Source organism: Nicotiana sylvestris, chromosome 12, assembly GCF_000393655.2.
Source record: "Nicotiana sylvestris chromosome 12, ASM39365v2, whole genome shotgun sequence".
NCBI lineage: Eukaryota > Viridiplantae > Streptophyta > Magnoliopsida > Solanales > Solanaceae > Nicotiana > Nicotiana sylvestris.
In genome coordinates this window covers 28,171,808-28,185,209 of record NC_091068.1, presented here as the reverse complement: position 1 = coordinate 28,185,209, position 13,402 = coordinate 28,171,808, and positions in this window count along the sequence as shown.

Below are 13,402 nucleotides of genomic sequence, written 5' to 3'. Positions count from 1 at the left end.
CTAGTCATTCTTTTTCTGAGAAGCTAGAAGACTGTTATGGTTAAAAGCATCTGCTTTTTCTTTTGTACTCTCAGTTGTCATATTGATCCTTAATGGTGTGGATATATTCAGTCAAAAATGTTGACTAATTAGTTAAGGGATTAAAGTTTCATGGTTGCTATCCTAACTGGTGCAAATATGTAGACACTTAGCATGAATAAGCCTGTGTATCTGTTTTTTTTTAAAAAATAAAATTTGGCTTGGTTATTTACATAATGTATTTTAAAAGGGAAGCCCAGAGCTATGTACTGTTCAAGCAGGAGTCATTGTTTGATTTAAATTGATTTGAAGTTTTCTACTGGGAATAGACTAAGCATTAAATTCGAACATTGCAAATCCAGTCATGTATTCAATATTGTTTGGGCCAAATGGATCAATTGGTCAAGTAGAGGCCTAGGCAACTTCAAATTAGTTTTGTAAAGCTCGGGATTTTGATTCACCTCGTTTGTCTTTAAATAATTCAAGGCATCCAAGGGTAGGGACTCGATCTACAGTCCCGTTTTTCCGCTGATGACCAAGCCACCCCAAAAACTTGGGCTCAGGATTGGGCCTAAGATGGAATTGGTTACTTCTCTTTGTATATAGGGTCAGTGAAAAGGAGTCAATATTTGGTTTAGGTTCAAAGATTTTATGAAAGTTGTAGTATTCCCTCATTTGTTAAGGTTGACGCATCAAAATTGGGTTGTCAGCATCAGTCCCTTGGCGCCAAACTTCCCCTCCCCCTTTATGCATTTTCGGTTCTCGATTTGTGCGGCATTGTGAGCCCAATGGTGCTCATGTTTATCAAGTAATAGGCCATTAGCAATTGGGCTTCAGGCCAGGCCAACTCTTGGAATAAAATAGAACAGATTCCGTGTGTTGTTTTCTTTGATTAGCAAATTAAGTTTAAACTTTAGACGAAAGTATTTATAATTTCTTTAAGCCTTTCCTTAATTAATTAATTGGGCTCTTGAAAGTGCGCCATATTAGGAAAGATGTAGTTATGGCCCTCAAAAGCGTAGATTGAATTTCTTTTAGAAAATTAAAATCGAGGTGCGCCATACCAAATAAAATCTCAAAATGTATGACCCTCAGATAATTAATACTAACTCTTTTAAAACCAGGGTGTGCCATCAATTGAATTTTTCATGGCCTCCGCAAATTTCTTTTGTTATTTTAAACAATCGTAGTTCGCTTTAGAACCAATTTAGATTAGTATTGTGATTATGTATACGCTCGCTTAACATAATTGCAAATTTAACTCTAAAAAAAAGACTCGAGGGATGTGTTCGCGCAGCTTCAACTAAAATTTTCTTAAATAAACAAAAGCGTTATTAATTGTGGACACGTTCGCGTGACACGATTTTTGACGCACCAAAGGGAAAGAGTATACGTACGCGTAACTCAATTCTCTTTTTACAAATAAATCAAGTGATTAAAAAAGCGGTTTAATAGCTGAAAAATGCACATAGGTTCAAAATTATTTTAAAATAAGATAATAGGCTAAATATAACAGTTGAGCGACCATGCTAGAACCACGGAACTCGGGAATGCCTAATACCTTCTCCCGGGTTAACAAAATTCCTTACCCGGATTTCTGTGTTCACGGACTGTATAACAGAGTCAGTCTTTCCTCGATTCGGGATTTGAAACCGGTGACTTGAGACACCATTAAAATATCGCAAGTGGCGATTCTAAAATAAATAAAATAATCCCATTTCGAATAATGTCACTTAAATTGGAAAAACTTCCTTATACACCCCTTCCGGGGGGTGTAGATAAAAATGAGGTGTGACATAAACTACTTACAGAAATCCTGAGTCACGAGTACATGAGCAACTAGAATACTACACATATGGTCAGAAATAAAATACAATTGTCTAAGACTAGATAAACTGTAAATATGATAGAAGGAGATTCCAGGGACTGCAAATGTCGAGCATCTCTATCTCAAGTCTCCTATAGAAGTAGAATCTGAGCAGTCTCCGCTACGCACCGCAAGGACCAACACCGTGATCTATACAAGAAGTGTAGAAGTATAGCATGAGTACTACAGACCCCATGTACTCTGTAAGTGCTAAGCCTAACTTCGACGAAGAAGTGACGAGGCTATGGAAAAACACTCATAATAAACCTGTATGAATAATAATAAGAGAATACAGAAAAAAAAGTAGTAACTCAAATAAACGGACCCGAATGTCAACTAATAGAGGGGCCAAGAATAACATGATCTCAAATATCATATTACAATACCAAGATAAAAACTCTACATCTACAAACAACTACAACTCATCAACTCTATTGCGGTGCGCGACCTGATCCCAACACTTAACATAATAATTGTTGCGGCGTGCAACCCGATCCTAATATCATATCATATCTTTATCTGCTATAGTGTGCAACCTGATCCCAATATCATTTTATTTCAATACTGTGCATCACATTCCCAACATCAACTCATTAATCATATACAACTCAACACCACTACATACGAAATCTCAACACAAAAGGGAAATGAAATGAGCGGAACATTAAGGAACTACCAATACGAATAGGGGAATAATCGATACCTCCTAATCTAAATCCTTTGCAACACATTAATACATGAATAGCTAAATGGCTCACATAAATAGAATAACGTAATAAAGTGCATCAACTAATATAAGGACAATAAAAGCAAGTAAAACAAGAGACAATGATGATATACAACAAATGCAAGCAGGAACATATAGCAGGTAAGCAGATTTTGAGTGAGAATTGAACAAATCGAAACAAGTAACAATTAAATAATAGATAATAAGTAAAACATGGCTAATAAGTAAGAAAATGTAGCTATTAAAGCATGTAACAATAGATAACACGAAATAAATGAAGACATGAAAGTAAATAGCCCAACCCACATGCTTTAATTCATAACAATGCATAAACACTCATCATCTCGCATATACACTATTTCCATACATAATTTACATAACAAATAGACCAACAAGTACTAGTTCCCTCAAAACAAAGTAAGACACGACACATACCTCATTGTGCAACTGACTCAACAATCAACCACGACTTTCCCTTTTGAACAAGCCTCCAAACCAACAAAATCTAGCCAAATATTGTTCAAACAATTCAAAATAAACATTAGAAATTACCGTCGAATGGAAAAATTTCAAAGTTTGATAAAAATTAAAAAGGTCAACAAAAGTCAACCCCAGGCCCACTTGCTCAAAATACGAGATACAGACAAAAATTTTATTACCCATTAACCGCTGAGCCCGGTTATGTAATTTATTTTGAAATTCGACCTCAATTTGAGGTCCGAATCTCAATTTTGCAAAATCCCTAAATTCTACTCAAATTCCTAATTTCTACTATATAAAATCCTAGATTTGATGTTAAAAACTCATGAAAAGTTATGGCTAATTGAAAGAAAGTAGATTAGAGTTACTTTCCAATGATTTTCGGAAGAAAAGCTCTCATGAAAATTGCTTCTCGAGTGTTTAGGGTTGAAAATGGCATAAAATGAGCTAAGTTCTGATTTTTCCCTCTTTTGCCCAGCTGCAGGTATCATAATTGCAAACTCTTAATCGCAATTGGGACTATCGCAAATGCGAAACATAGTTTGCAAATGGGAACTATGCCCCCAGCCTACATAAGTAGCAAATGTAATAAAAACATCGCAGTTGTGATGCCCTATTCATCAACAAATGCGATCACATGTTCGCAAATACCTCCCTAAGTTTAGTGCTCAGTTGCAAATGTGATCAAGCCATCACAAAAGCGAAACCTGGGATGTTTGCAAATGCGGATATTTCTTCTCTAATGCGAAGACTACCCTGCCCATCCCCTTATCGCTAATGCGAGCTCGACTTTGTAAAGCGGAGTTCGCATCTACAAACAGGTCATCACAAATGCAAGACATGTAATTCAACACCATAACTAAAGCACACCAGTAGTTTTCATATTACCCAAACTAATCTGGAACTCACCCAAAACTAACCCTAGCCCATCAGACACCAAACCAAACATGCACACAAATGTAATAACATCCTACAAACTTGCTCGTTACCTCAAATAATTGAAATAACATAAATCGATCATCAAAACTCATGATTTTAACTTGAAAACTCATTTTCACAATTTTTTACGTAACGTGCCGAAATGCTAGGTTCACCCGGACCCCAACAAAAAGTGGTTACAAGTCCTAAAATATCATAAAAACCCACTGGAACCGTCAAAATACCGATCCGAGATCATTTACTAAGAATGTTAATGTTACACCTCATGTTTTTGTACGTAAGAGTACGTCGTAAGTTAGTTGATGTATGTTAAGAAATAAAATCATATTTGAAATGTTTATAAAGTAAGTTAATAATATTTCTGTGGAGGTGACAAATATTTAAGATTATGAATAACAAGTTCCAAGATGGTTGTAAAGCTTAGAAGCTAAACGAATTGAAGAGAGTAAGTTTTTTCGAAAGTCGACAAGTTTGGTATTACACCATGTGCATCCTAAGGTGACGTATAATAAATATGAGACTTGTTAATCATGATTTGAATAAGTGTAAAGTCATAATATCACTATATATGATATTTAGATATAAAATATAATGTTTAGGAAAAATTGGATTTAAATTACGGAAAAATCGAGTTAAGATTTGCCTTGTAACGGGACGTTTTGAGAAATTAAATTCGTAAGCTTTATGATGTCATTTTGGGACATATCTCATACCAAAATGAAGGTATTGGAACCTAGTTTCCAACGGTTCAAACCAGTTATTCATATGACATTGGGGTAGAGAAATATGAATTTTGAAGTGGAGTTACCAAGTCACATCGCATCACTTTGGAGAAACTGGCAGGTTTATAGGCCAGTTGCGAGGCCGTTTTCTCCCAATATATTGAGAGTTACATGGAGATATTTATATAAAATTAAATCCATATGTATCTAGTTTTTAATTTTGCAAACTGTTTGTCAATACGATGTCGGAGTAGAGATATACAAGCATCTAAAATTGCACCACTCAAGCTGCCAAAAAGGCAGCTTACCCACCTGCTTGGAGAATTGAGGCAGTGGGATTATAATTTATCTTTTCCCGTATATATCTCGTCATTTTATACACAACACTTACACAAAAATACTCTCAATCTCTCCAAGGATGTTCCAAGAAATTCCAAGCAAGATCAACATCCCTTTCACGAAACCAAGAAGTGATAACATTTGAATGATCCCTGTGATGTAAGTATCATTATATCACCTCTATTTTTCTTTGTAGTTTGGGTTTTGAAAGGTACTTCATAGTTATGAAAAGGCATAATTTATGTATTTATGCTTTTAAATATCAAGGAAGGTTGATAAATTCGTTTCCTAATAGTTAGAACTCACGGGATGGTGAACGGAAGCCGTGGGTTCGATTTATATCACTTTTTGTGGGCTGTTTTGTAGTCCACTCATGTTGGCCTATTGTGCTGATGATTTATGGAGTTTGGAATAAGGAAGGGTGTGGAGAAATGACACACGTAGTAGGGTAGTATACTGGTCGATCGTCTTTGCAATTACAGGTTAATTGATAACTTGTTGATTGTGTGTGTTATGGTATATTTGGGATTTTTGTTTTATTGAAGGTCCCGAATTGTAGTTTTTAGTTTTTGAGTTTTTGATTGTATTGTGCTTGTATCTAACCTATAGAATGCTTTAGGGAGCAGTAAAATCAGGGGAAATGCTGCCCGTTTTATTTTAGAATCGAGTTATCGTTTAAGATAAGTGATATACTTGCACCATCTAAGTTGTACATGTATTTCTTTATTGTAGGATTGGCGCGAAAGTTTTCATAAGCTTGTTGTTGAGTTGCATTGATGACTTGAGGTATGTTAAGGCTATCCCTTCCTTCCTTTTGTCATGATCCATATGATACAACAAAACGAGAAAGCACGTAACTTTCACAAATAATTCTATTCTTAGAAGTACTAGGGTTGCCTATGTTCTTGATTCCCAATATGTCCTACTATCATATCATCTATTCATGGGTCTCATGACATTCTGAGAGATCTTACTGACTTACTTCATTATGCATTGTATCCATTTATACATGTATATTGACCCGTGACTAGATTGCGTTATATACGCGTATAGTATATGTACATGGTGTTGATACCCAATTTTCTCATATATTTTTAATATATACATATACTATAAAAATAGCACATATGCAGTTATAAGCATGCATAAACTATCTATTTATTTCTAGTTATAATTTTTCTATTATTTTTAAAAACTCCAAATCAATTTATTTCTTCTCTTTTATTTATAAAATATCCAATAATTATCCTCCAAATTACTTTTATGATGATTTAGTCATCTAAATTCTTTATTTATGCCAACATTGTGTTTAAATATTTGTAGTGCATTTATTGTAATTATATTTATATTTTTTGGCTAAATTGCACATCTTTGCAATAATAGCCCATACTAATGCATAATTACATTTTTGATGCATAAAATGGTCTTTTATATTTAAATAATAATTCAATACAAAATTACTACACCAAATTCACAATATTTTGATAACAATTTGGGTAAATATATTCCCGGGTCATGGACTTGCTAGAGATCATGCTACTATTTTAGCTTAAGATTGATTTATTGAATTATCCGGGTTATTGATTATAGGGTTAATAATATTCATAAGAATCTTTCGAGTTCTTATGCATCTATTCAAGTTAAACTAATACTTATATGTCTATGGTATTAATATTAGCAAGAATGTATTTACAACTCCTATTTTTCAACCAAACAAGGCAATTAAGTATATGTCTATCTTAATTGCGAATTCTTCACCCGATGCCCGAGATTCAAAACTTGTTCTGTTTGATTCTATATGCAACCAAGAATTTCCTTTTTCAAGTTTAATTCAAGATTCGTAAATAATATTTCACTGTTAGCTACGCAGTAAAATAATTAGAAACAGAATCAAATAAACAACCCATAACGATAGATTCAAGATCTTCAATCTAAGCTTCAAACAGCAAGATCATCTAACATCCATGACCCAAGAATATTAGAGTATTTAGCTACTCATAATCATACAAAATCCAACAATAAAAGTTTTAAACATAATATTAACAAGCAACAAGAAGAAAGTTTGAAAGAACTCTTTAAATCCTTCTCCAAGATGTTGTTCTTCTTCTCCTTTCTTAGCTCCAAGATGAAGCTCCTTATTCACTTTCTCTTTGCACTTACTCCCCTCAAAATCTGATCTTCCAATAATGGAGTCTTTCCTTTTTGTAAATTGAGTGGGATTAAGGAGGAATTCCAATTTTACCCCTAAATAATTGATTCCCGGACAGGACTAGCGCGGGAGCGCATGACCAGCGCATGACCCGCGCTAGTGAGGTTTCTTTCTGTCTAAAACAATTGAACTAGTGCGGGAGCGCATGACCAGTGCATGACCCGCGCTAGTGAGGTTTTCTCTTGTCAAGATGTTGCTGCTCAACTTTTCGTCATTTGACTCCATTTTTCACTTGATTACCATCATAAATCCTCATTTGTTTATTGAACTCCTGTTAGACATTAAAGTCATGATTAGAGCCATTTTTTTTGTATTATTTGAACATTTACAATAGTAAACCATCCTTAAGTTGAGCTAAAACATAGGCTATATTAAACAATTTAACCTATTATCAACACCCCACACTTAGCTTATTGCTAGTCCTCGAGCAATCCACTATATTCTTTTTATAAAATTCTTCACTCAACCATTTCCTCTCACGCATTAAACCTAGAACATTGTACATATATTACGCTTAGCAATGAACAATCCTAGCCTCAAAGTCAACTCTCAAGTGCCATACAATATTTACACTTCCTCAAAGTACTCTACACAGAAATCAAGACTTGCTTCTCCGTCACAATTCATATGCCCTCACAATTACATCAACAAAAACTGAGTTCAATCCACCACATTCAATTCATATATTCACATATATCAAGGAAATCACTCACTCTTACAAAAGAGGTCACATGCATGCAATTGGTACCATAAGCTTGCCCTTAATGTAAATCTCTACTAATGTAGGCTGACTCAATCAAAAATCAATTAGGACTTTTTCATGGTTGTAATGTGGGCTAAGGGACAGGTATGATGTATTTAGAAATAGTGACTCAATCCCTAAGCACTTTGACACATCACACGAGCAATTTTCAGCATAAATTTTTCAACCCAATTCTCATTTATACACAATATCATCCCACATATACGCCCTTCTTCTTTAAGCACTCTATTAATTCATTCCCACTATCTAGAGCAAAACACAATGTAATTTTTCTTATCACTCAATTTCTGCTAGTGGTGTATTCGTTTACAACATAAGTGCACCTTTCATCCTTTTATTGGTTCCACTCAAAAGCCACCCCACACTTATTTCCTTCTTACTTCTTTTAGCGCTCTTCTCACAATTAAAGTGCTTTAAGAGGTAAAAGGATCAAAACAATGTCAATTAAGAACAAAAGGGTATGGACTTGTAATGCGGGTGCCAAACAAAAAGTCTGAAGGCTCAAAAGGGTTAACTAGGGACAAATTTTATTTTTAATAAGCAATTAAGCTTAAAAAGGTCAAAGAAAGCCTTACATCATTTTTCAAACCGAGCATCACCTCAAATTTCGCTTCAACTCACATACTGGGAAAGTTCTAGACACAAGTACAACACATGGACTACACAAATACTCACCACACATGGCATGTGACTCATTCCAGTTCAGCTCATCAAGACACTCCATTACGAGCATTCAATTCAGTACAAACATATAAATTAAGGCACTTTCAGTGAGATTCAACAATTAAGACTAAGCGTTACACTATAGGGTCTATTGTGTTCAGGTGTGTCAACGCTATGGGTTCACTTTTATAGTTTGTATCCCTTTATTTAATATACAAGAATAATAATAAAAAAATATATGCTCACTGAAAAACTACATATGCCCGGTTCTACGTAAACCCTTGGAAAAGAACCGTGGCTTAAAAAAAAACCAAGGGGGATTTGTTATACTACCTAAAAATATCAAAAATAAAAACAAAAATCTATTTTTTTTCAATAAGCTCAGTCCCTCAAGAACTCCTTATCTAAAAGAATCCGTCATTGGGCCGCGCCAATATAACTACTAAAAAAAATAATATGTTTAAGAACAATTACTCCAACAATACTAAATCACCAAAATATTTAAAAAGAAAAGTGAAATAATCACGCAATTCCAAAACATTATATATTGTACCATACCACCAAAACATTCCAACAATCCAAAACAATTGAAACAACCTAAAAATCCAAAACAATTACTACCATCCAAAATATTTAAGAACAGTTAAACATATGTTTAAGGGAATCCTCCACCCCACACTTAAAGCGAGACATGTCCCCATGTCTTTCATTATAAACAAGAGATTAAGCAAAGATACTTCCCCGAGGAGTCACTCTTAATCGGACATGGTTTCGGGATTCACGTTGCATGCCCGACCAATTGCACGAAGCCAACCCATGAGGCGGCTTTCCGTTTTCTTCTGCTGAACTTGTATTTCATCAACATATCTCCCCAGAACTGTCACTGATGTTTTAATTTCAATGATTTCCTGCTCCATGTGGTCTATCCTTTGTCCCCGACCAGACCTAGACGGTCCTGCTGCATCAAAAGCTTGTGGTTGTGCAGGTTGTGCATCTTCTCCCATCTCCACATTGTCAGCTCCTTCTTATTGCTCCTCTCCTTCCTCATCGTCATTCAGTCAAATTCTTGGAAGGCAAGAGACGACTGTTGATGAAGTACAACCAACATTTGGCCTCAAACTTTAGGGCATTAGCATGGAACTTGTTCCCATATTTATACCATTAGACATCTGCATCTGGGCGACAAATTATGTCGGTGAACGTGGACCATGGTATTAGCTTGCTGTTATATGCATGGAACATATCTATGTAATCTTCCTCCACTGGGGGTAGCCTGTACAAAGTCTGAATTGTTTCTATAGATGCATTGACTTGTCGATTTCGGACTGTAACATTGTAGTTATCATGTTCCGGAAGGTTGGCATAATATTTCCTCACTAGCATTACATTCACCATGATTGGCTCCTCGAAGAATATGTCAAGCCCACGCCTCCTTAACTCGTTTGCTAGGTTTGGACAAGTAATTTCCAAAGCATTTGCATCCATTGCTTGTTCAGGCACTATTATTTTCTCCTCCTTTGTTTTAAATCTGTCCTGTGCCTTGGCTGACACAAACTTTTGACTGTTAAATGGCCTAGTATCAACTGATTTTATGGGCCGTCCGCCAACATTTGCTGTAGCTGGGCATTCAAATGAGGAACTTGATGCTGGGCGTTTACGAGGGGCCATGGTACCTGCAAATAGTTTAGAGTTAGCCCTATTCAATTGGGTGACCAAACTGGGCTACTCAAACTTCACCACATAGTTGGTCACTTCACTTCCTCCAAAGAGGCATTTTTTCAAATACATTGTGAGCATGTTGAGTTTCAAGTTTTTTCCAACCCTATGTCACAATATATTCACCATCAACCAACCCAATTACTACTTTACACCACTATATTCCTAATTTTTCACTTCCTCAACCCAACCAAATATCAAACATATGTTTAAATCTTCTATAATTACTAAATTCTAATGTTAAATAAGAAACATTTAAGAAACTATCCTAAAAATATACAGTCTTGACAACCACATAATAATGTTACATAATAAAACTAAACAAGGAAACAATTGAAGATATTATACTAAATATATGCAACGAAATTGAAAATCAAACAAAAAATAGAAAATTAAAACTATGTTCACAAAAATAAACGAAATAATCTGAAAAATAAAAAAAATTAACTAATAAGAAGAAGATGAAGAAGACATACCTTAGAGAAGATGGGGTATTGGGTGAATGAAGAGGTGGGGAGATTTTATGAAGAAGAAGAAAAAGTGGGGTGTTGATGAAGAAGAAGAAGAAGAAGAGAAAGAGTAGGGGTTTTCGGTTTTGGGGGGTATTATTAAGTTAAAGAAGTAAAAAAAACGTTTTAAAACAAAGTTACCTGTGACTAGCGCGGGTCATGCGCTAGTCATGCGCTCCCGCGCTAGTCCATTTGTCCTGAGGCAGACTAAAACTTGATTAACACGAGCTATGCGCTAGTTATGCGCACCCGCGCTAATCACTGAAGGTCAGGGCAGAAAGAAACCCGATTAGCGCGGGCTATGCGCTAGCCATGCGCAGCCGCGCTAATTACTGAACGTTTCTTTCTCTTTTTTTTATAGATATACAGCCTCTCAAGAAGGCCAAGTTATAAATTCTCATTTACAAACTATATTTACACTATATTTGTGGGTTGCCTCCCACACAGCGCCTGATTTAATGTCGCGGCACGACACCATATTGCATTATACATTAATTAAATCTACTGAGGTTTTGTGACGTTGAATGTCACCACCCCAATAGTGTTTAATTCGTTTCCCATTTACCAAGAACGTGCCTGTTGAATTAATGTTTCGCAATTCAACTGTTCCATGAGGAGTTACACTTACTACAACAAAAGGGCCTGCCCAACGAGACTTAAGCTTTCCAGGAAAAAGTTTTAGCCTTGAGTTGAACAAGAGAACTTCTTGACCCGGATCAAACTCACGATGTTGGATGTGTTTGTCATGCCACTTCTTGGTCTTTTCTTTATATAACTTGGCATTTTCATAAGCATGCAACCGAAACTCATCAAGTTCATTGAGTTGTAGCAGTCTTTTTTCTCCAGCTAAGTCCATATTCATATTTAGCTTTTTGATTGCCCAATAAGCTTTATGTTCTATCTCAACAGGCAAATGACATGCTTTTCCATAAACCAACCTGTATGGAGAAGTACCTATTGGAGTCTTGTATGCAGTTCGGTAAGCCCAAAATGCATCTTCTAACTTACCGGACCAATCTTTCCTATTTGCGCTCACAGTTTTCTCCAAAATCTGTTTCACCTCCCTATTTGACACTTCAACTTGACCACTCGTTTGAGGGTGATATGCAGTAGCAACCTTGTGTCTTACACTATATTTTTCTAGAACATTTTTCAACAATTTGTTGCAGAAGTGTGTTCCTCCATCACTTATCAACACCCTTGGAGTTCCAAAGCGTGTGAAAATGCGCTTCTTCACAAAACTCACCACTACCTTTGCATCATTATTAGGAAGAGCAATGGCCTCAACCCACTTAGACACATAGTCCACTGCAACCAAAATATATCTGTACCCATTAGAATATGGAAATGGTCCTATGAAATCTATTCCCCAGACATCAAAGAGCTCTACTGCCAAAATATTTTGTAAAGGCATCTCATGCTTCTTCATGATTGTTCCGGTTCTTTGACACCTGTCACAATTTTTAACAAAAGCATGTGCATCTTTAAATAATTTTGGCCAGTAAAAACCTGATTGCAGAACCTTTTATGCAGTTCTGTCTCCACCATGATGCCCTCCATAAAGAGAAGAATGACAGTCATGTAATATTGCATTCATCTCCTCCTCAGGGACACACCTTCTTACCAATTGATCTGCATATTTCTTATATAGAAAAGGCTCGTCCCACATGTAGAATTTCACATCATGTAAGAATCTTCTTCTATGGTCAGCTGTGAATTCTGGTGGAGTCACCCCACTTGCAATGAAATTTACATAATCAGCATACCACGGGGTTTCATCCGAAGTGATGGCAAGTAAATGTTCGTCAGGGAATGTTTCTTTGATTGATTCTCCTTCAGTGACATTCCCTCTATTTTCCAGCCTGGATAAATGATTTGCAACCTGATTCTCTGTTCCCTTTCGATCTCGAATCTCCAAATCAAATTCCTGCAAAAGAAGAACCCATCGGATTAACCTTGGCTTGACATCTTTCTTTGCAAATAAATACCTTATAGATGAGTGATCAGTGTAAACTATGACTTTTGTCCCCACTAGATAGGATCTAAACTTATCAAATGCCCATACTACTGCGAGAAACTCTTTTTCTGTAACAGTATAATTCATTTGAGATGGATTAAGAGTTCTACTCGCATAGTGAATGGAACAAAATATGTTCTCTTTCTGCTGCCCCAGAACAGCTCCAATGGCTATATCACTTGCATCACACATCAATTCAAATGGAAGTTTCCAATCTGGAGAAATGATTATCGGTGCAGTAACTAATCTTCGTTTCAGCTCATCAAATGCTTTCAGACAAGCATCATCAAACTTGAAAGATGTATCTTTCTCAAGAAGCCTGCACAAAGGAGATGATATTTTTGAAAAATCCTTGATGAAACGACGGTAAAAACCAACATGGCCTAAGAAACTGCGAATGCCTCTAACTGATGTTGGTGGAGGTAATTTTTCA